At 38.4% G+C, this 25,296-nt stretch overlaps 1 long non-coding RNA gene across 1 annotated transcript; it reads left to right on the top strand.

Moving 5' to 3' along the window:
• The first annotated feature begins 5,431 nt into the window (after positions 1-5,431).
• Positions 5,432-12,850, top strand: LOC126930533 (uncharacterized). Its single transcript, XR_007717615.1, has 3 exons — positions 5,432-5,507; positions 8,897-9,041; positions 11,989-12,850. It is a non-coding gene; the product is annotated as an uncharacterized LOC126930533 (long non-coding RNA).
• The last annotated feature ends 12,446 nt before the right edge of the window (positions 12,851-25,296 follow it).

The raw sequence follows: 25,296 nt of genomic DNA, 5'->3' as shown, positions 1-25,296 counted from the left end.
TGCCCAGTCTTACTAATTTTGTTTCTACTTGTTCTCTTGACACTGAGAGAAGAGTATAGAAGTCTGGAGAATAGTGGTAGTTTATCCTATTTCACTTTTCTGTTCTATTAATTTTTTGCTTCATTTATTTAGAAGCTCTGTTGTTAGATGCATATACATTTAGAATTATGATATCTTCTTGGGGAATTGAACCTTCTATTATTATGCTGTGTCCCTCTTTATCCCTGTTAATGTTCATTTTATAGAGGTCTACTTTTTGTGAAATTAGAAGAGCCACTTTAGCTTTTTTTTAGAAAAAACAATTTATCTTTTTTTTTTTTTTTAATGTTTCTTTTTTTTTAGCCAATCTGTATTTTTATATTTAAACTTGGATTTCTTATAGACTGTGTATGGTTGGTTTCTTTTGTTTTTTCTAATCTGACAATCTTTGTTTTAGAAATAACCTAAAACAAAGGTTTTAAGTAACCTAAAACAAAGATTTTAAGATTAGAAAAATATTTATTTTAGTGTAATTATTGATAGAATTATATTAAACCTATATTTTAATGTAATTTAAACCATTTATTTTAATGTTATTAATAGGATTATATTAAAACCTACCATCTTGCTAGTTATTTGCTATTTGTTCCATATGTTCTTAGTTTCTTTTTATCCATTCTTTCTGTCTGCTTTCAAATCAATTGCATATTTTTTTTCTGATTTTATTTTATCTCCACTATTGGCTTATAAGTTGTGTCTCTTCTTAAGTAAGTTTTAACGGTTGTTCTAAGCTTTTCAACATATGCTTTTAATTTATCACAGTCTACCTTAACATAATATTACAGTACTTTGTACTTAAGCTAGCAGAATTAGTTTGTGTTTGTAGAATATTCTCTGAACGATTTCAATCAACTTTATTATTTACTTTTTACATTCTTCTTCCTTTAGATTTTATCAGTGTTTTTGATTCTAGCTTCATGGGATGAATGCTTAGTGTATTTATTGTCAGTCTTAGTTTCTAATAAGTATATTTGAAGTTATAAATTCACCTACAATTTCCCTACTAGCATTCCAAAAGGTTTTTTTAAAACTTTTATTTTAAGTTCAGGGGTACAAGTGAAGGTTTGTTACATAGGTAAACTTGTGTCATGGGTGTTGCTGTACAGATTATTTCATCACCGAGGTATTAAGCCTAGTACCCATTCATTGTTTTTCCTGATCCTCTCTCTCCTCCCCTTCTCCATCCTCTGAAAGGCCCCAGTGTGTGTTGTTCCCCTCTATGTGTCCATGCTGTTCTCATCATTTAGGTTCTACTTGTAAGTGAGAACATGCAGTATTTGGTTTTCTGTTCCTGTGTTAGTTTGCTGAGGATAATGACCTACAGTTTCATCCATGTCCCTGCAAAGGACATAATCTTGTTCTTTTCTGTGGCTGCATTGTATTCCATGGTGTATATGTACCACATTTTCTTTATTCAGTCTATTATTGATGGGCATTTAGATTTATTTCATGTCTTTCCTATTGTGAATAGTGCTGAAATAAACATATGTGTGCATGTGTCTTTATAACAGAATAATTTATATTCCTTTGGGCATATACCAAGTAATGGGATTGCTGGGTCAAATGATATTTCTGTCTTTAGGTGACTGGGGAATTACCACACTGTCTTCCACAATGACTGAGCTAATTTACACTCCCACCAACAGTGTATAATTGTTCCTTTTTCTCCACAACCTCGTCAGCATCTGTTATTTTTTGACTTTTTAATAGTAGCCATTCTGACTGGTATGAGATGGTATTTCACTGTGGTTTTAATTTCCATTTCTCTAATGATCAGTGATGTTGAGCTTTTTTTAATATGATTGTTGGCCACATGTATAACTTCTTTTGAAAAACGTCTGTTCATGTCCTTTGCTGACTTTTTAATGGGTTTTTTTCTTATAAATTTGTTTAAGTTTCTTATAGATGCTGGATATTAGATCTTTGTTGGATGCATAGTTTGCAAAATTTTTCTCCCATTCTGTAGGCTGTCTTTTGGCTCTGTTGATAGTTTCTTTTGCTGTGCAGAAGCTCTTTAGTTTAATTAGATCCCATTTGTCAATTTTTGCTTTTGTTGAAATTGCTTTTGGCATCTTTGTCATGACATCTTTGCCTATGCCTATGTCCTGAGTGATATTGCCTATGTTGTCTTTCAGGGTTTTTGTAGTTTTGGGTTTTACATTTAAGTCTTTAATCCATCTTGGATTAATTTTTGTATATGGTGTGAAAGGGGTCCAGTTTCAATCTCCTGCATATGGCTAGCCAGTTATCCCAGCACCACTTATTAGATAGGAAGTCCTTTCCTCATTGCTTGTTTTTGTCAGACTTGCCAAATATCAGATAGTTGTAGTGTGCAGTTTTATTTCTGGGTTCTCCATTCTGTTCCATTGGTCTATGTGTCTGTTCTTGTACCAGTACTATGCTGTTTTGGTTACTGTAGCCCTGTAGTGTAGTTTGAAGTCATGTGGCATGACACTTCTAGCTTTATTCTTCTTGCTTAGGATTGACTTGGCTATTCGGGCTCTTTTTTGGTTCCATATGAATTTTAAAACAGTTTTTTCTATTTCTGTGAAGAATGTCAATGTCAATGGTAGTTTAATGGAAATAGCATTGAATCTATAAATTTCTTTGGGCAGTATGGCCTTATTTTTTTTTTTTTATTTTTTTTTTTTTGAGATGGAGTCTCGCTCTGTCGCCCAGGCTGGATTGCAGTGGCCGGATCTCAGCTCACTGCAAGCTCCGCCTCCCGGGTTTAGGCCATTCTCCTGCCTCAGCCTCCGGAGTAGCTGGGACTATAGGAGCCCACCACCACGCCTGGCTAGTTTTTTTTTTTTGTATTTTTTAGTAGAGACGGGGGTTTCACCATGTTAGCCAGGATGGTCTCGATCTCCTGACTTCGTGATCCGCCCGTCTCGGCTTCCCAAAGTGCTGGGATTCCAGGCTTGAGCCACCGCACCCGGCCCAGTATGGCCATTTTAATGATGTTGATTCTTCCTATCCATGAGCATGGAATGTTTTTCCATTTGTTTGTGTCCTCTCTGATTTCTTTGAGCAGTGTTTTGTAGTTCTCCTTGTAGAGATCTTTCACCTCCCTAGTTAACGTATTCTTAGGTATTTCATTTTTTTGTGTGTGACAATTGTTTATGAGAGTTCATTCGTGATTTTGTTCTCCGCTTGACTGTTGTTGGTGTAGAGGAATAGCATTCCAAAAGTTTTATGCAGTGCTTTTATTTTTTTACTCTGAATACTTATAACTATCACTATGATTTCTTGATTAACCTATTAATTGTTTAGAAGTGTATTTTCAGTCTCCAAATGTATAGTTTATTTTTTCCACTTAGTTGTTTTTCTAATTAATTTGCATAATGATAGATATTGTTATCTAAATAACAATTTTTTTGAAAATTGTTGAAAATTTACTGGTTGTTTGCCTTTTTACTTTGTAATTTCATGTATGTTTGAAAAGAAAATGCATTATTTGTTGCATGCAAAGTTATATATCTTTATCATCTATCATCTATCATCATGTATCTATATAATCAAGCTTGTTAACTATAATTAAATCTTCTATATTTTATCAATATTTTTGTCAACATGCTCTATCGATTTCTGAGAAATGTGAATGTAGTATATTAATTACATTAATGGTGTGGGGAAGGGGAAAAAACTTTTTTCTTTGGGTTCGGTGGCTGGGGCCCTCCAAATTAGACTGGCAAACCAGTATAATGTTCTGTTGTTAAATGCATTAAAAGCAGAAAAAGTTTGTTATTGCATATGCATATAGAGGCCATTATAGAAAATTAAAGACACCAAAGAAGTGATAGGACTGAGGGCTTATATACTTTTTTTTAACAAAGAATGATAAATTGTGGAAATGTGACAAGAGAAAGGAAAAGGAAGTTTGTGCTAGGAGAGGTAAACTGTGGGAAAGTGATTTGGAAATACATGGGGAAAGTAGTGGAAGACAAAGGTCATTTTAGTGAGATTTGTTTCAGCCTGATCTTGGTGTTGACTTTCTACCTTCTTCATGACTGTAAAACTCTCTCAAGAGAGGAGATATATGGTAGTCCTGGTTTCTCAAAGTTGCTGCTTTAGTCAGATAAGAAAAGCCTTGAAAGGGTTTCTATCTGTATCTGTTGGTTCTCATTTGCCTCCAACCCAAAATATTCCTTATACCGAAGTGGCATATTTTGGGGTGGCATATTCTAATTCTCTTCAGTGGCCCCAATTAAATGCCTCTGTAAAACCACGTGTTTAGCAATGTTACATTGCAGCTCCTGCTGTCAAGATGTGACATCAGTTTCCCCGCGCGTTGAGTTTGGGCTGGCCTTCTATCTTGCATTAAACGATAGAATACAGAGAAGTGATGATGTGCCCACTCTGAGCCTGGATCACAGAGGTATTGTGGGTGCTTTTGCTTTCTCTCTGGAACATCTATTATCTCATGCCAATCAGCCTTATCTGGTCTGCTCGAAGGGAAGAAACTTTGTCGAGCAGAGATAAGACATCTCAGTTGTGCCTATCTTACATTTGAATTAGCCAACTGATGAATAGGTGCTATGAACAAGAATAAATGATAATTATCTTAAGACAGTGAGTTTGGGGGTGATTTTTTTTCAATAAAGCAATAACTAACTGATATATTGCATAAAGATTTTCCACTCTAGTTATGCAGTTGTCAATTTGTCTTTATAATTCTGGCATGTTTACTTTTTATATTTTGAGACCATGACTTTAGATGCATGTAACTTTATAATTTTGATATCATCTTTGTTGTTTATATCCTTTAGCAATGTAAATGTGTATTTCACTAATGTTAAATGTGTTCCCGTTAATGCATTTAAAAGATCACCTTTTTTTCTTTTCTTTTTTTTTTTTTGAGACAGAGTCTCGCTCTGTCTCTCAGGTTGGAGTGCAGTGGCGCAATCTCAGCTCAAAGCAAGCTCCGCCTCCCGGGTTCACGCCATACTCCTGCCTCAGCCTCCTGAGTAGCTGGGACTACAGGCACCCGCCGCCACGCCCGGCTAATCTTTTTTGTATTTTTAGTAGAGGCGGGGTTTCACCGTGTACGCCAGGATGGTCTCGATCTCCTGACCTCATGATCTACCCGCCTCGGCCTCCCAAAGTGGTGGGATTACAGGCGTGAGCCACCACGCCTGGCCAAAAAAAATCACATTTTTATTTTGAGCAGTTCTATTATAAGCATTAATATACCAGTTTCCTTTGGAATAATTTTTTGCCTGGTACACTTTTTCTCCAACCAATTATATTTAAATTCTCTGTGGTTTTTTGTTCCAATTGTGCCTCTTATATTTTGTCCACCATTTCTTTTTGTCTTTTTTTTCTTTCTCTGTTTTCTGTTGAACTGATCAAGTTCTACCTTTGTTTTTCTCTTTTATCATTTGACAATTTAGGTTTCAAGAAAAGAATATGTAATATCATGCTTTTCCACCTGCGTGTTCTGAAGCAACTGAGAGATGAATAAGAGGGTAAGGCAGATAAAAATATCAAATGCCACCTTTATTATTAACAAAGACTTGGAGAATTTGACTTTAAGTCTATTATCCCTGAGTTTGGCAGACTTACTTAGTCACTAGCAGTGGTGAGAAATTGCAGGACTCCTTAGGGAGGAGCAGAGCAGAGCAGAATCTACATTCTCTGTTGGGAAGCAGATGCCAAGAAGAGAAAGGAGATCAGAAGAGTGTGGGCTAAGTGTTCAGCCGCTTCTCCCAAACTGCCATGTAGAGAAGCCATTTTGTCTCCCTCAGGGAAGAGTGAGAAGGGGTGGCCTGAGAGCCCAGAAGTACTACTTTAATAAAAATCCCACCTAGTGGGGGCGTAAGTGTTCCATGAAAATATGTCATGTATTCTATATCTATTCTTTCAGTGATTACTCCACATTTTAAATATATTGTATTAGGTTCCTGTGGTTGCTGTAACAAATGACTACAAATTTGGTCCTTTTAATCAAAGCACATTTATGCTTTTATATTCTGGATGCCAGAAATCTGAAAGCAATTTCACTGGACCAAGATTGGATGTCAGCAGGTTTGTGGTCTTTCCAGATGCTCTAGGGGGTGTAAATCTATTTCCTTTCCAGTCTCTAGAGCATCATTCCTTGCATGCCTTGGCTCGCTGTCCTTCCCTCCATCTTCAAAACCAGAAGCTTAGCATCTTGCCTCAGATGCGTAATCACATCACCCGTCTTTACTGTAATCAAATCTCCTTCTTCCTCCCTCTCATATGGATACTTGTTATTACGTTTAGGGTCCACCTAGATAATCTAGGGTAATCCCTCCATCTCAAGATCCTTAATTTAATCACAGCTGCAAAATCCTTTGCCATATAAATGTAAAATTCACAGTTTCTGGAGATTAGAACATAGATATCTCGGGGGGGGTCATTATTCAGTTTATCTTCATATAAAATTGTACATTTTTAAGGTGTGCAGCATGATACTTCCATATACATATCTTGATATATCCATACATGGTGAAATGATAACAACAGTCAAGCAGACAAACATACCCATCATCTCATATAAGTATCTTTTTTCCTCCTGTGGTAAACATATCTAAACTCCACTCTTTTGGCAAATTACTGGTATACAATACATTATTACTAACTATAGTTCTCATGTTGTGTATTAGATCTCTAGCCTTATTCATCCTACATAACTACAATTTTGTTCCTTTTGACCCACATCTTCCCATTTATTTTTAATATTTTGTCTAACAAGTTTTGTCTCTCTAACAACTTAGACTGTCTCTGTCTTCCCAATAGACAAACCCCTAATATTAAGTGAATACAAAATAACTACTATCAATTAAGAAACATTTCCACAATCCTAATTTAAATCTATATCCACTTCTTGAATTTGATAATGTGTTTGTCAAATGATTCAGAATATTTGATAAGGTTGGCTATGTGTTTCTCTTTGCTAAACACTGGAATCATTTTATTATGTTTCATCAACTCTTATCTGGGGAATTTAATTAGAGAAATTCCAAAAAAGTGTACTAAAAAAAGTGTACTGTCACAGCAAAAATAGATACTGAATATTTGAAGACTTGCCTACAGTACCAATACAGTGCTTTTATAGTGATGGCTTTTTGAAGTAGATTCAAGTATAAATGGTTAACTGGAAAACTTGATATTTCCAGTAGTGACATTTTCTTGACAGGAAATTATTTATTTGAGATTGTTCAAGGGAATTGATGAAATCCCTAGAGAAGATGACATGTGAAGTTCAGAATGAATAATGTCCCAGCATCTATAATGATTAGAAAAGTTTTTCTCTTCCTTTTGTATTGCAGTCAGTCACAAGCAATATTTTATTCTCATGGATAAGATTTTCAAAGAAACTGCTAGAAGTCAGGTTGAGGGAACAGGATAAATTCTTTTTGGCATAAGGCTGCAGGTAACTATTCCATATTCTATGAGAAATAAGCGCACACACATATGTTTTGACAGCAGAGTAGCCTCATTTAGTTATTCTTGTCTGCCTTAGGTGATCATTTTCTAGGCTTATTTAGAGAAACTGCCCTATTTACAGATGTTGTTCCTATCTTCTTACCACTGTCTGAAATTGAGGAAAAAAAAATTTCTACTTTTACCTCTTCACACTCAGTTATGCTGGATGGACCTCCTCAGAATTTAAACTGGTCAGTGTCTTAATTCTCCACTTTGAAATAAAGTACTCAGTCATTATTGACTCCCAGCATAGATATTAGAAATACTTAGTGGTCTATGAGACTTTACTCCACACATGGGCACAAATACCTCATTTACTGAAGTGGTTAGAATGAGGGAAATAACAGCTGAAGCTTCAATTTGTAATGGGTGGAAGAAGATGAGGAGGGACTGGGCTCAGTAGATTGATTGCTATTTGTCCCCTTGGGCGTTTTTCAGAAAACCTTTTCGTATTTATCCTTACCATGTTCCAGAGGCACAAATAAAGGATCTCTGCTTAATGGGTTCCAAGTATAGACCAATTTTCCTTGACTAGAGACTCACTGGAATGGACACAGGCACCACTTTACCCTCAGATTTTAGTTAGTCAACAATTAATAACCAGTTCATAGTTGGTTTTATATATTGTCTCAGTTGACCTTGGTGTATTAAGAAGAATTCGACCGCTACCAGCACAGAGATTGGTATGTAATAAGGGTGCTGTAAATATTTATAACATGTTATAAATAAAAGTTTTTCTTTTCTAAAAAAATTAAAATTCTTTATTTAGGGTTCAAGATAGACTTTTAAGCATAAAGCCTTTTAAGCTAAAAATCAGTTAATTCTCTTAATGTTTGTTTGTCTCTGATGGCCTGTTACCATTTTAAGATCATCCTATTTGAGTTTGCATTACATTGTTTGTGTGTATGTGTTGGGGAGGGTGTTTTGACATTTTATTATTCTTTGCTCCCTATGTTTTAGAATCTTTTAAAATTATATCATTTCTTTTTTAAATATTATTTCTTCTGGAATCTTGTTTTTTAGAATTACAACCTGATATTTTGAAACTAAGGTCACTGGCCATGAATCTTTTAACTAATCCCTTCACAAACTTTCTAGTTTTAAATACCTGCTATTTAAACAGCAATCAACCAGAAAAAAAATTCCAATGAGGTCAATTATCCCTTGGCCCAAATCCCAAATTGATACATTCTTCAATTCTAATGTAGGCTTTGTCTAATCATTTAATACTTTGGCAAAAGTTTTGAAGAGTAAGAAAGTTGACATTAAGCATTTATGGGTTTTTTTTGTTTGCATTTCACAAGAATTTTTGATTCGTTCTCCCTGTCATTTATCAGATCAGAAGTTGGATGTGTTTTGTTGCATAAAATACTACCCACGTACGACAGTTACATTTCCATTTCAGATGACCAGATGAAAGAGTAGTTTCCTTCAAAGCCCACAGTCATTTTGGAATGGGAATTATACCACGAGTGAAATAAGAAACTGTAAATAGGCTTTGGCACAACGATTGTACTCTCAGGCACCAAGTTTTGTTGGCAAGAATTCTGGTAAGCAGGAGACTCTTGTAGTTCTGGCTCTTCCACTCATCTGGTATTATGACTTCTTCAGTTTAAAGTCACCTTTTCCAGAAAATGAGAACCTTGACAATGCAAGTAGCCACCCAGTCACTCTCTTTCACATCTCCTAATTTTAATTCTCTACATAGCCCTTATTGCTCATTACTGGGTATTTTTCTTGTTTGTTTCTTTTGATTATCTTCGTAGAATCTAAACTTCAGGGACTTTACAAAGGAATATACTATGTCTCATTGAATCTAAGGTGACATCAATGGTGAGATGCATCATTATGTTGGGGATGTAAGACTGCAGTCACAGCTCATTGCAGCCTTGTTATCCCAAGCTCAAGCAATCCTTCCTCCTTAGCCTCCTGAGTAGCTGGGACTACAGGTGCACACTACAACACCTGCACCCAGCTAAATTTTGTATTTTTGTAGAGATGAGGTTTGGCCATGTAGCCCAGGCTGGTCTTGAACTCTTATGCTCAAGCGATCTGCTCACCTTGGTTTACCAAAGTGCCAGGATTATAGGCATGAAACACTATGCCCAGCCTCTTCAGCATTTTCAATGAAAAGTTGCCAATATATGGTATTTTCCACATGATATCATTGTTTGTGGCATCAAGAGTATTGGTGAAGCTGAATTTCTGAAAATATTACTCCATTATTGTCTTTGACATTTTCTTCCCAGATGGTGACATTCCTTCTTTTAAGTTTTGATGCTTATGGGCCATCAATGTCTGGCAGACAGCAACTGTAAGACTCACCCTAATTTGAGATGTGGAATTGTGAAAAATTGAACATCTCAAAATTGAAAAAATAAGGGTTATAGGTACTGATATGGTTTGGCTCCATGTCCCCACTTAAACCTCATGTCCAATTGTAATCCCCACATATTGAACGAGGGGCCTGGTGGGAAGTGATTGAATCATGGAGGCAGACTTTCCCCTTGCTATTCTCGTGATAGTAAGTTCTCAGGAGACCTGGTTGTTTGAAAGTGGGTAGCACCTCCCCCTTCCCTCTCTTGCTCCTGTTCCACCCATGTAGGATGTGCCAGCTTCCCCTTTGCCTTCTGTCATGATTGTAAGTTTCCTGAGGCCTCCCCCAGCCATGCTTCCTGTACAACCTGTGGAACCCGGAGCCAATTAAACCTCTTTTCTTTATAAATTACCCAGTCTCAGGTAGTTCTTTTTTTTTTTTTTGAGATGGAGTTTCACCTTGTCGACCAGGCTGGAGTACAATGGCGCGATCTCGGCTCAGTGCAACCTCTGCCTGGCAGATTCAAGCTATTCTCCTGCCTCAGCCTCCTGAGTAGCTGGGATTACAGGCACCTGCCACCATGCCTGGCTAATTTTGTATTTTTAGTAGATACGGGATTTCACTATGTTGGCCAGGCTGGTCTCGAACTCCTGACCTCAGGTAATCCACCCTCTTCAGCCTCCCAAAGTGCTGGGATTACTGGTGTGAGCCACTGCACCTGGCCTCAGGTAGTTCTTTACAGCAATGTGAGAATGGACTAATACAGGTACTCAATAAATAAGTAATTTTCAAATACTTGAATATATGACTTTTGTCAAATCTATGTGTCCTTGGGCAAGCCAGTTTATTCCTTAAGCTATATTTTTCCCATTCAGAAAAGTAAGATGTTGGCCTAGAAGTCCTCTAAGAGCCCTTTTGGCTAAAAAAGAAAAAAAAAAGTACATGCTTTGTAAATGGCTGGAGTTCATAAATGTGAGGATGTATAATTTTAGTGAACTATTAAAAGTATTCTGTCCAGTCTGGTCTTCAAGGATTTAAATTTCCTGGTCAAACAAATGAGAATACCACCCAGCTGTTCTATTAGACAGCTGATGAGGTGACAATTGAAGGGTGAGGATTCTTGCCACACTTAGCTGACCCCTTTCTCTTTCCCTGGCTGCAGCTGGTTAGTATACAGTGTGCAGAGCACTGCCATTAGAGAGAGAGAAAAACAATGAGAGGCTTTACACATGGGAAGACAGGTATTCTTAGCCTCAATATGGCCCAGTTCCCAGGATGTGGGGAAAAGATAACCCCTGGACTCTTTGCCAAGGTGAGGCTCCAGTCAGAGAGCAGGCCTCTGGTTGCAGCCATGGTGGACTCTCAGGCCAACCGAGGAAGCGCTGGCCTGGCAGCAGGTGACCCAATGGGCAGATGTTGAAAAACCTTGTTTGCCAACTACCATCTATCTGTGCTCAGCCACAGGGTCCTATGTCTGCAAAAGTGACTGAATGGTCACTTTCTAAGTGACTCTTCATAGAATTGCTCCTTTATTTTTATTTCTTTATTTTTTGAGATGGACTCTCGCCCTGTAGCCCAGGCTAGAATGCAGTGGCGTGATCTCAGCTCACTGCAACCTCCACCTACCAGGCTCAAACAAGCCTCCCACCTCTGCCTCCAGAGTAGCTGGGACTACAGACGCCTATCATCATGCTTGGCTAATTTTTGTATTTTTAGTAGAGATGGGGTTTCACCATGTTGGCCAGGTTAGTCTCAAACTGCTGACCTCAAGTGATCTGCCTGCCTTGGCCTCCCAGTGAGCTAGGATTACAGGCACAAGTAACCACCCCTGGCCAGAATTGCTCCTTTATAAAGCCTTGAGTAAATGTCAAAAAACTGGGGGGGGGGGGCGATTCCATGATTCACCAGATAACCCGTATAAATGCATACCATCTAACTAAAAATACACATTTTTAAGCCAGTTAATCTTCATGGCCTTCAATTTGCTATCCATGGACCTGTACTGTGTTTCAGAAGGCTCTATCTTGGATACAGTGACCTTCTGCACATCAGTGAAAGGACTGAAACTTGAAGAAGGAAAATTGGGATCCATGTCTACTTTGTTTCCCACATGTTATTCTGTTACCTCAAGTATCTGACTCCATTGTAATTCATTGCTTCTTGTCTGTTTCTTTCCCTAGGTTATGAGATGGTCCACAGAGAACTGAGTAAGAACAATGGTATACTTTATTAACTAAAATGATCACATCTTGCTTTATTATTTATTTGTTTTTTTTTTAACTATCCTAGAACAGATAATGTATTGTAGTTTGTTGCCTCGGGAAAGATTTCATTCTGCTTACGTGACACAGAGAGAAGCTGGCTTAAACTTCCCTTGGATCCTTCCTATACTTGGCTTTGTGCTAAAGAGTCACACAGTTGTGGGAATCTTGCAAGCATAATTTCAATTTCTACTTTCAGATCAGAATCAAGGAAGGATTAGAAAGGAGTCCATTTCAAAATGTATAGACCACTTCAGAAATACTTATTCTATCCTACCTGTTCTGAATGTATTAAATTTATTAAAAACGTCTAAGTACCCTGCCAAATTTTTTGTTAATATTATAATCAAATGTACTTAGTTATTGGTGTCTCCGCAACCACTGAAAATGCCATGCAATTATAAACAGAATATGTTTTCTCATTTGAAATGGCAAAGCCCCAGAGGTTCTAATAGCCACCCTCTTACAGATACATTATTCATTGTAAACTAGCTTTCTAGAATCCTAGATTATGGAGAACTAAGTATCTTCTATATTTTAAACCACGTGTATGTTAATGTATATAATGAGCATTTCAAACAATCTTTTTGCTCCTGGTCAACTTTTTATTTTTATTTTTTTAATAATAAAGGCGGCCGGGCATGGAGGGTCACGCCTATTATCCCAGCACTTTGGGAGGCCAAGGAGGGTGGATCAACTGAGGTCAGTAGTTCAAGACCAGCCTGGCCAATATGGCAAAACCCCATCTCTACTAAAAATACAAAAATGAGCTGGGTGTGGTGGCACACGCCTGTAATCCCAGCTACTCGGGAGGCAGAGGCATGAGAGTCGCTTGAACCTGGGAGGTGGAGGCTGCAGCGAGCCGAGATTGCCCCACTGCACTCCAGCCAGGGTGACAGAGTGAGACTCCATCTCAAAATAATAATAGTAACAATAATAATAATAATAATGATATAGGCACTGAACATTTTGGAAAAAACTTAAGAAATAAGAAAAACAACAAGTTAGGGAAGTTTAACTGACAAAGCATTTAACACAATTCATTATAAGATGAATGACAAGTAAAATGGAAGATGAATAAGAGATTTATTTAGTGCATCAACTGTTAAAATGCAGGTCTTTATGGCTTATGCTTCTGTATAGATGCTAGGCCCCAAAGGGAGGTCTATTTCCCAATTAAAAACATGAAAAACACCACTCATCAACTGCAGGGAATACTTTTGAGATTAGATGCTAGGCATTGCACAAATGGAAGCTTTCCAGAAGACAACATACAGAATGACATGTTGGGAGGGGGTTCAGGAGGTCACCCAGATCAGTCGTCCTTTGTTACAATTTTTAGGGAAGGATATTCCAAAACCGGTCTGACGTTTACGTGCCCAAAGACCATGAGAAATCTTAAAATTTTGTCACACAATGAATATAGAGAAAAGTTTTTAAAAAGTCCACAACAAAGTAGATACAATTGTATAGAAACATCTAGATCATAGAGCTCCCCAGATCAAGCCCCCTCTGTTAACCCCACCACCCCGTGTTTTCTCATTATGTTTAGACTGAAATTAAAATCCTGCAAGATCCTGTATGAATTAGCGCCTGACTCCTCTGACATGAGAGTCTTCCACTTTCTCCCAGGGTCCCAGTTTCCTCTGTTTCAAATACTGTGCGGTAGCAATAATGTATCTCTTGTTCATCACTGCACATCTACAAAATATCTTCACAGCAACACCTACATTGGTATTTGATTGGATATACCTCATGTTTTAACTGTTTGATAAATATTTTTACAAATTTACAAAAGATTAAAAAGTTATATATATATTTGAGTGGATATATATGTATATAATTATTGTAATAGTGATGTTTTATGTGCTTCAAAGTTCCTTTATATTTTTTTTCCCCTTTCAGTTCTATCTTGTTTCCTAGTTTCTTGAAACTCCCACATTCTTGATATTAGATTACTAGAACACTAGCAGCGGATAGAAGTCATTGACAAAATAGATGAATCACTCAATGTGGCTTGGTACTGGCACTGAAAAAATAGATTGACACAGCAATAGAAGGGAAGAATGTGTTTATTGCTGTCAGAAAATACCTGGAAATACCAGTTTCTCCAGTCAGAGAAGTCAGACTCCAAGTGAGTATTTCAGCACAGTCTTTCTGGAAGCAAGGTAATACAAGCATACAGATGCAAAATGGAATGACTCAGCAACCAAGATTCAATCAGCCTAAGGCATAGAAGCGGCATTTAGGGGAAACTGTGAATGACAGACACCAGCTCCAAATCAGAGCAAAATGATATGTCCTTAGACTGAAAAGTTTCTTGTCTTTTTTTTTTTTTTTTTTTTGAGACGGAGTCTTGCTCTGTCTCTCAGGCTGGAGTGCAGTGGTGCCATCTCCGCTCACTGCAAGCTCCGTTGCCTCCCGGGTTCACGCCATTCTCCTTCCTCAGCCTCCCGAGTAGCTGGGACTACAGGCGTCCGCCACCACACCCGGCTAATTTTTTTGTATTTTTATTAGAGACAGGGTTTCACCATGTTCGCCAGGATGGTCTCGATCTCCTGACCTCGTGATCTGCCCGCCTTGGCCTCCCAAAGTGCTGGGATTACAGACATGAGCCACCACACCGGGCCAGTTTCTTGTCTTTTTAAGCCTCATTTGAGCCAAGGTAGTGATAGCACTTTCCATCATGGCACCACCTAAGGAGAGCAGAAACTCTGGGCTAATGTGCCATGGACAGGAAGGATAGTCAACATGTGCATTCAAATTCTGTTCACGCTTCTGCTTTGAACCAAAGTCATTTTCTAGGTTGAGTGAAAACGACCTTACCTGACTCGTTCTAGCTCTGATTCCAGCAAATGCCACAAGCCGAGTATTCTCCACCCAGGCTGAGCTCACTCACTCAGCTCTGAGCATTCTCTCCCCAACTTGTGATATAACAAAACAACAGAGAGTGCCTATACGCATTTTACATATCTCTGAGGTTTAGGTGTGAAATGCAACGGTTTGGTTTCAAAGCCCAGATGACTGTTTGCAGAGTGTGACGGAACTGTGAGCAGCTGGAGGGTGATACATCCTTCTCCCCACCAAATTTCTATCAGCAAGCATTTAAAGGAGATACTGGCCTAGCTCACAACGGACTAACCTCCCATGATTTATTGTGCAGCAGACCGTTTTCTCCAAAATTGACAACACGATATTTTCAGCCCCACATAGTTTTCAAGAATCTCACCTTTGCCTACCAAGAAATGGACTAGGGCTCTTCCACTTGAAACTGAAAATAGAACGGAAAATAAAGGAAAGAAATGTTGCACAACTTCTGAGGCTAGGTCCTAGAAGATGATAGAGTCAGTTTCTCTCTCTCTCTCTCTCTCTCTCTCTCTTTCTCTCTCTTTCTCCACATTCACCTTGGAAAGCTATCCATCATGTTTTCAAGAAGCTCAAGCTGGCTTGTGTGAAGAGAACACACAAAGCAGCCGTCAGCTCCAGCCACAGTCTCAGCACACAGCAGCCTTGCTGCCAGACATGAGAGAGTGAATTCAGCTGAATCCAGCCCTCAGTCGGCTATGCAGCTATTGGGAACTAATACAGATTTCATGCTTTTTGCTCATTAACTTTCATTCTGACAGGTTGCCATAGCCAAATTCTACAGAGTTTGCTTTGGGCTTTTGCCTGTGTCATGCACTCCGCTGGAGATGCTCTTTTCCTTTTCTTCTAAGCAAATACAAATTCTTCATTTTTACTTCTTAACAGAACTCGCAAATCTCTTCTGTAAGGACTGGTGCTGTTCTCTATATTCTGCATATCCCTACACACAGTGAACTCTTTTATATTGGACTTATTTGCATTCATGTGTGTTTTGTTTTTCTTTCTCTTTGCTTTTTCCCACAGGGCCACGTCTTAAATTTTTAATTAGACTGCTAATGACTGGAATTTATAGGAGGGGTAGTGTGGAGGTTGTGGGGTAAGTATTTGGTTCAAGGCCCAGCCTGCTCAGGTCCTTGTACTGGTTCTACCACTTTACTGGCAGCATGCCTGGAAACAAGCTACTTCGAAGATACTTCATGTCTCTAGGGGTCAGGGTTCTATCAGAGAAACAGAAAGGTAGGATACGTATGTGTAGTCCAAAATCTGCAGGACAGCCTGACAGGCCTGTAATGCAACCCACAGGCAGAATGTCTTCTTCCTCAGGAAAATCTCAACTGATTGGATAAAGTCTACTCACATTACAGAGAATAATTTTTTAACATCAACTGATTACAGATGTTTAAGCACATCTACAAAATACCTTCTTAGCAACACCTAGACTAGCATTTGATTGAATAGCTGGGTACTATAGCCTAGCTTAGCTGACTCATAAAACTCATAAAAGTCCATCACAGTATCTCTGTGACTAAATTTCTTCATTTGTAAAATGGGACAATTATAGTACAGGGTGACTATCCCTTACCTGAAATGCTTGGGACCAGATGTGTTTCAGATTTTGGATTATTTTTGGATTTTGAGATATTTACATACACATTATGAGATATTTTGGGGATGGAACCCAAGTCTAAACATGAAATTCATGTGTTTCATATACACCTTATAGGTACAGGCTGAAGATAATTTTATGCAATATTTAAAAATAATTTTGTGCACAAAAACAAAGTTTTATTTTTATTTTTTAATTTTTATTCTTTGTTTTTCAGACAGGGTCTCAGTGTGCCATCCAGGCTGGAGTTGCAGTGGTGCGATCATGGCTCACTGCAGCCTCAACTTCCCTAGCTCCAGCAATCCTCTCACCTCAGTCTCCTGAGTTTGGGACTACAGGCATGCGCCACCATGCCTCACCAATTTTATTTTGTTTTTGGTAGAGACAGGATTTTGCCATGTTGTCCAGACTGGTCTCAAGCTCCTGAGCTCGAGCAGTCCACCCACCTCAGCCTCCCAAAGTGCTGGGATTACAGGTATGAACTACCATGCCCGGTCAAAACACAGTTTTGTTTTGACCCATCACATGAAGTCAGGTGTAGAATTTTTCACTTGTGGTGTCATGTCAGTTTTCAGAAAGTTTCAGATTTTAGAGCATTTCAGATTTTGGATTTTCAGATTAGGAATGCTCAACCTGTAACACTTCATAAAGTGTCCTAGCCATATATGACAGTGACTGCCACATATTAAGTGCTATGTAAGTGTTGGTTATTACTATTACTTCTTTGTATGAATAGTTAGTATGCTAAAATACTTGCAGTTTTCCTGATTAAGTCTTATAGTACTATTTCTTTAAAGAATGCTACTTCTGTTTTGCTGTAAGAATCTTGACAGACGAGTGTATAGAATTAACCCAACCCTGGTTTCCAAAAGTCATAACACATTTTTCTTTTATGACATATGTTTACAAGAACTTTTTACAGAAAGACTTCTTGAGAGCAGCTGAACCTGCATTGCCATAATAAGAGGATTAGCCATAAAGGATATAAAGAGATGTATGTTTCTAGCCACTCCTCGTTAAGGAGCTGTTCGTAACCCTTGATCAATGAGCAAGGAAACTGGTTCTGCTCTGGTCTAGATTTTTCTTCCAATTTTAGGTTTCCTCTCAGGGGTCCCACAGAATATTGAGATGGCTCCCTCTTGAATCCAAAAGCCTTATTACCAAGCCCTAATCTTTATTAATGTAAATATTTAAGTACAAATACAAACACTAAGTCTTTGTCAGTTGATTTCTATGGAAGACTTTGCTTCACCCCAACTTGTGCTAATAAATCTAGGCTTCTTGCTTTCCAGAGAAGCCGAGATGGCAGCATGATGTCAATACTGTAGTTTAGTGCTTCTCTCTGGCACTGGGGCAATTTGTCTTATGTTTCTGTTCTTCCCAGCAGCTACTGTCTCCTTAGATGCAAGAATGAGATGAAGGCTTATAGCCCAACTGTCGGCAGAAATAAGAACTTCCTCATTGTGGTACACACTGAAATGAATCCTTTATTGAGTTTACCACACCACATTCTCTGTTCTGTACTCACACCACTGTTGACATCTTAACTGGAGCCTCATGGTATATTACTGTTTACTGGATCATCTTCAATGATGAAACCAAAAGCAAAAAATGAAAAAAACACCAGATATGTCTTCAGTGCTTCTGTATTAAATATAATACAGACATGCAACTTTTTCTACCTGTGTTTACGAGTAAAATAAGCTCATACTGTTCCTGTTAAAAATTTGCCAGTAAGAAAAATAACTTAATATGATGGCTAGCTGTTTAACGTCTCATAAATATTAAGCAAGGATAATTGTCAAAAACAAATAAATTAAATAGATGTAAGTAAAATAAAAGTATATAAATAACATTTTCAACAGTAATTCTATCTACTTAAAAATAGTTACTCGAATATTTTCGTAACTTATACCTCTAAAGTTATATTAAGTGAAATGATGGATATTCATTCACGGTCTAGATCATTTCCAAATAAGATAAAATATAAAAACATTAATTGCTAAACATAGTTTATTTGCTTTTGGCTTTGAAGGAGTTCAGAATACACCATCCCCAAAATATGCTGAACTGGCATATTAACTATTTTGAATTAAAGGCACATGAAAAATAGCATAGGTAAAAACAAAAACAAAAACACTCTGATTCGTCTTCTCTTTCTTTGTTTTTTATACTTTAAGTTCTAGGGTACATGTGCACAATGTGCAGGTTTGTTACATATGTACACATGTGCCATGTTGGTGTGCTGCACCTATTAACTCGTCATTTACATTAGGTATATCTCCTAATGCTATCCCTCCCCCTTCCTCCCACCCCATGACAGGCCCCAGTGTGTGATGTTCCCCACCCTGTGTCCAAGTGTTCTCATTGTTCAGTTCCCACTTGTGAGTGAGAACATGCAGTGTTTGGTTTTCTGTCCTTGTGATAGTTTGCTGAGAATGATGGTTTCCAGCTTCATGCATGTCCCTACAAAGGGCATGAACTCATCCTTTTATATGGCTGTATAGTATCCCATAGCGTATATGTGCCACATTTTCCTTATCCAGTCTATCACTGATGGGCATTTGGGTTTGTTCCAAGTCTTTGCTGTTGTGAATAGTGCCACAATAAATATACGTGTGCATGTGTCTTTATAGCAGCAAGATTTATAATCCTTTGGGTATGTACCCAGTAATGGGATGACTGGGTCAAATGGTATTTCTAGTCCTAGATCCTTGATGAATCGCCACACTGTCTTCCACAATGGTTGAACTAGTTTACAGTCCCACTGAAAGTGTTCCTATTTTTCCACATCCTCTCCAGCACCTGTTGTTTCCTGACTTTTTAATGATAGTCATTCTAACTGGTGTGAGATGGTATCTCATTGTGGTTGTGATTTGCATTTCTCTGATGGCCAGTGATGTTGAGCATTTTTTTTTCATGTGTCTGTTGGCTGCATAAATGTCTTCTTTTGAGAAGTGTCTGTTCATATCCTTTGCCCACTTTTTGATGGGGTTGTTTGATTTTTTCTTGTAAATTTGTTTAAGTTCTTTGTAGTTTCTGGATATTAGCCCTTTATCATATGTGTAGATTATAAAAATTTTCTCCCATTCTGTAGGTTGCCTGTTCACTCTGATGGTAGTTTCTTTTGCTGTGCAGAAGCTCTTTAGTTTAATTAGATCCCATTTGTCAATTTTGGCTTTTGTTGCCATTGCTTTTGGTGTTTTAGACATGAAGTCCTTGCCCATGCCTATGTCCTGAATGGTATTGCCTAGGTTTTCTTCTGGGGTTTGTATGGTTTTAGGTCTAACATTTAAGTCTTTAATCCATCTTGAATTAATTTTTGTATAAAGTGTAAGGAAGGGATCTAGTTTCAGCTTTCTACATATGGCTATCCAGTTTTCCCAGCACCATTTATTAAATAGGGAATCCTTTCCCCATTTCTTGTTTTTCTCAGGTTTGTCAAAGATCAGATGGTTGTAGATGTGTGGTATTATTTCTGAGGGCTCTGTTCTGTTCCATTGGGGTATATCTCTGTTTTGGTACCAGTACCATGTTATTTTGGTTACTGTAGCCTTGTAGTATAGTTTGAAGTCAGGTAGCATGATGCCTTCAGCTTTGTTCTTTTGGCTTAGGATTGTCTTGGCAATGTGGGCTCTTTTTTGGTTCCATATGAACTTTAAAGTAGTTTTTTCCAATTCTGTGAAGAAAGTCATTGGTAGCTTGATAGGGATGGCATTGAATCTATAAATTACCTTGGGCAGTATGGCCATTTTCACAATATTGATTCTTCCTATCCATGAGCATGGAATATTCTTCCATTTGTTTGTGTTCTCTTTTATTTTATTGAGCAGTGGTTTGTAGTTCTCCTTGAAGAGGTCCTTCACATATCTTGCAAGTTGGATTCCTAGGTATTTTATTCTCTTTGTAGCAATTGTGAATGGAAGTTCATTTATGATTTGGCTCTCTGTTTGTCTGTTATTAGCGTATAGGAATGCTTGTGATATTTGCACATTCATTTTTATATCCTGAGACTTTGCTGAAGTTGCTTATCAGCTTAAGGAGATTTTGGGCTGAGACAATGGGGTTTTCTAAATATACAATCATGTCATCTGCAAGCAGGGACAATTCGACTTCCTCTTTTCCTAATTGAATACCTTTTATTTCTTTCTCCTGCCTGATTGCCCTGGCCAGAACTTCCAACACTCTGTTGAAAAGGAGTGGAGTGAGAGGGCATCCCTGTCTTGTGCCAGTTTTCAAAGGGAATGCTTCCATTTTTTGCCCATTCAGTATGATATTGGTTGTGGGTTTGTCATAAAAGCTCTTATTATTTTGAGATACGTCCCATCAATACCTAGTTTATTGAGACTTTTTAGCATGAAGTGCTGTTGAATTTTGTCAAAGGCCTTTTCTGCATCTACTGAGATAATCATGTGGTTTTTGTCTTTGGTTCTGTTTATAAGATGGATTACATTTATTAATTTGCGTATGTTGAACCAGCCTTGCATCCTAGGGATGAAGCCAACTTGATCATGGTGGATAAGCTTTTTGATGTGCTGCTGGATTCTCTTTGCCAGTATTTTATTGAGGATTTTTGCATCGATGTTCATCAGGGATATTGGTCTAAAATTCTCTTTTTTTGTTTTGTCTCTGCCAGGCTTTGGTATCAGGATGATGCTGGCCTCATAAAATGAGTTAGGGAGGATTCTTTTTCTATTGATTGGAATAGTTTCAGAAAGAATGGTACCAGCTCCTCTTTGTACCTCTGGTAGAATTCGGCTGTCAATTCATCTGGTCCTGGACATTTTTGGTTGGTAGGCTATTAATTATTGCCTCAATTTCTGAGCCTGTTATTGATCTATTCAGGGATTCAGCTTCTTCCTGGTTTAGTCTTGGGAGGGTGTATGTGTCCAGGAATTTATCCATTTCTTCTAGGTTTTCTAGTTTATTTGCATAGAGGTGTTTATTGTATTCTCTGATGATAGTTTGTATTTCTGTGGGATCGGAGGTGATATCCCCTTTATCATTTTTTATTGTGTCTATTTTATTCTTCTCTCTTGTCTTCTTTATTAGTCTTGCTAGTGGTCTATCAATTTTGTTAATCTTTTCAAAAAACCAGCTCCTGGATTATTGGTTTTTTGAAGGGATTTTTATGTCTCTATCTCCTTCAGTTCTGCTCTGATCTTAGTTATTTCTTGCCTTCTGCTAGCTTTTGAATGTGTTTGCTCTCGCTTCTCTAGTTGTTTTAATTGTGATGTTAGGGTGTCAATTTTAGATCTTTCCTGCTTTCTCTTGTGGGCATTTAGTGCTATAAATTTCCCTCTACACACTGCTTTAAATGTGTCCCAGAGATTCTGGTATGTTGTGTCTTTGTTCTTACTGGTTTCAAAGAACATCTTTATTTCTGCGTTCATTTCGTTATGTACCCAGTAGTCATTCAGGAGCAGGTTGTTCAGTTTCCATGTAATTGAGAGGTTCTGAGTGGGTTTCTTTATTCTGAGTTCTAGTTTGATTGCACTGTGGTCTGAGAGACAGTTTGTTATTATTTCTGTTCTTTTACATTTGTGGAGGAGTACTTTACTTCCAACTATGTGGTCAATTTTGGAATAAGTGTGATGTAGTACTGAGAAGAATGTATATTCTGTTGATTTGGGGTGGAGAGTTCTGTGGATATCTCTTAGGTCTGCTTGGTGCAGAGCTGAGTTCAATTCCTGGATGTCCTTGTTAACTTTCTGTGTTGTTAATCTGTCTAATGTTTACAGTGGGGTGTTAAAGTCTTCCATTATTATTGTGTGGGAGTCTAAATCTGTTCATAGATCTCTACAGACTTACTTTATGAATCTGAGTGCTCCTGTATTGGGTGCATATATATTTAGGATAGTTAGCTCTTCTTGTTGAATTGATCCCTTTACCATTATGTAATGGCCTTCTTTGTCTCTTTTGATCTTTGTTGGTTTAAAGTCTGTTTTATCAGATACTGGGAGTGAAACTTCTGCTTTTTTTTTGTTTTCCGTTTGCTTGGTAAATCTTCTTCCATTCCTTTATTTTGAGCCTATATGTGTCTCTGTACGTGAGATGGGTCTCCTGAATACAGCACACTGATGGATCTTGACTCTTTATCCAATTTGCCAGTCTGTGTCTTTTAATTGGAGAATTTAGCCCATTTACATTTAAGGTTAATATTGTTATGTGTGAATTTGATCCCGTCATTATGATGTTAGCTGGTTATTTTGTTCATTAGTTGATGCAGTTTCTTCCTAGCATCAATGGTCTTTACAATTTGGCTTTTTTTTTTTTTTTTGCAGTGGCTGGTACTGTTTGTTTTTTTCCATGTTTAGTGCTTCCTTCAGGAGCTCTTCTAAGGCATGCTTGGTGGTGACAAAATCTCTCAGCATTTGCTTGTCTGTAAAGGATTTTATTTCTCCTTCACTTATGAAGTTTAATTTGGCTTGATATGAAATTCTGGGTTGAAAATTCTTTTCTTTAAGACTGTTGAATATTGGCCCCCACTCTCTTCTGGCTTGTAGAGTTTCTGCTGAGAGATCCACTGTTAGTCTGATGGGCTTCCCTTTGTGGGTAACCCGACCTTTCTCTCTGGCTGCCCTTAACATTTTTTCCTTCATTTCAACTTTGGTGAATGTGGCAATTATGTGTCTTGGAGGTGCTCTTCTCGAGGAGTATCTTTGTGGCTTTCTCTACGTTTCCTGATTTTGAATGTTGGCCTGCTTTACTAGGTTGAGGAAATTCTCCTGGATGATACCCTGAAAAGTGTTTCCCAACTTGGTTCCATTCTCCCCGTCACTTTCAGGTACACCAATCAGATGTAGATTTGGTCTATTCACATAGTCCCATATTTCTTGAAGGCTTTGTTTGTTTCTTTTTACTCTTTTTTCTCTAAATTTCTCTTCTCACTTCATTTCATTCATTTGATGTTCAATCACTGATACCCTTTCTTCCACTTGATCGAATCGGTTACTGAAGTTTGTGCATGTGTCATGTAGTTCTCATGTCATGGTTTTCAGCTCCATCATGTCATTTAAGGTCTTCTCTACACTGTTTATTCTAGTTAGCCATTCGTCTAATCGTTTTTCAAGGTTTTTAGCTTCTTTGTGATGGATTCGAACATCCTCCTTTAGCATGGAAATGTTTGTTATTACTGATCATCTGACGCCTTCTTCTCTTAACTCGTCAAAGTCATTCTCCATCCAGCTTTGTTCCATTGCTGGTGAGGAGCTGCATTCATTTGAAGAAGAGGCACTCTGATTTTTAGAATTTTCAGCTTTTCTGCTCTGGTTTCTCCCCATCTTGTGGTTTTATCTACCTTTGGTCTTTCATGATGGTGACGTACAGATGGGGTTTTGGTGTGGATGTCCTTTCTGTTTGTTAGTTTTCCTTCTAACAATCAGGACCCTCAGCTGCAGGTCTGTTGGAGTTTGCTGGAGGCCCACTCCAGACCCTGTTTGCCTGGGTATCACCAGCAGAGGCTGCAGAACAGCAAATATTGCAGAACAGCAAATGTTGCTGCCTGATTCATCCTCTGGAAACTTTGTCTCAGAGGGGCACCTAGCTGTATGAGGTGTTAGTCGGCCCCTACTGGGGGGTGTCTCCCAGTTAGGCTGCTTGGGGGTCAGGGACCCACTTGAGGAGGCAGTCTGTTTGTTTTCAGATCTCAAACTCTGTGCTAGGAGAACCACTACTGTCTTCAAAGCTGTCAGATAGGGACATTTAAGTCTGCAGAAGTTTCTGCTGCCTTTTGTTCAGCTATGCCCTGCCCCCAAAGGTGGAGTCTACAGAGGCAGGCAGGCCTTCTTGAGCTGCAGTGGACTCCACCCCGTTTGAGCTTCCTGGCCGCTTTGTTTACCTACTCAAGCCTCAGCAATGGTGGACCCCCATCCCCCAGCCTCGCAGTTTGATCTCAGACTGCTGTGCTAGCAGTGAATGAGGCTCTGTGGACGTGGGACCCTCTGAGTCAGGCACAGGATATAATCTCCTGGTGTGCTGTTTGCTAAGACGATTGGAAAAGTGCAGTATTAAGGTGGGAGTGTCCTGATTTTTCAGGTACCATCTGTCACAGCTTCCCGTGGCTAGGAAGGGGAATTCCCCGACCCCTTGCACTTCCCGAGTGAGGCGATACACTGCCCTGCTTCGGCTCATGCTCTGTGGGCTGCACCCACAGTCTGACAAGCCCCATTGAGATGAACCCAGTACCTCAGTTGGAAATGTAGAAATCACCCTTCTTCTGCGTCACTCACACTGAGAGCTGTAGACTGGAGCTGTTCCTATTTGGCCATCTTGGAACCTCCATCTTCCATTTCTTAAAAGCAGAAGATAAAATTCCCACATGAAAGATGTTCTCCCCTTATAAGAAGGGAAGTGACATTCGTGTCAAGGATGCAAAGTTGAGGCAAAGGAAAATCTGTACAAACAACAGTTTGATTCTCAGGCTCAGTTGAAAACTCTAAGAGGATAGAAATAAAATTTTGCTTCCTCTGCAGCTTCTTATTACAGAGACACTAAAGATATTTGAATTTGTAAGTAAACATGTGCCACATTTAAAAATTGTACTGTGCTTTCTCATAGTTATGAAATGGCATACTTCCTCATTTTAGCTGAAGATTAAGGTTACTAACAGCTAAGAATTAATTAATATATGTAATTAAGGCCACTAGAAATAATAAGAAAATCAAATTTATATAGAGTAGACAAGGAAAGTAAGATTTATTTTTGGTAAGATAAGTTATAAAGTACAAGGATGTGTTTTTTGCTGAGCAAAAGAA

This window comes from Macaca thibetana, chromosome 11 (assembly GCF_024542745.1).
Source record: "Macaca thibetana thibetana isolate TM-01 chromosome 11, ASM2454274v1, whole genome shotgun sequence".
NCBI lineage: Eukaryota > Metazoa > Chordata > Mammalia > Primates > Cercopithecidae > Macaca > Macaca thibetana.
The sequence above is the reverse complement of the archived record's forward strand: the minus strand, read 5'-3'. Positions and strand labels throughout refer to the sequence as shown.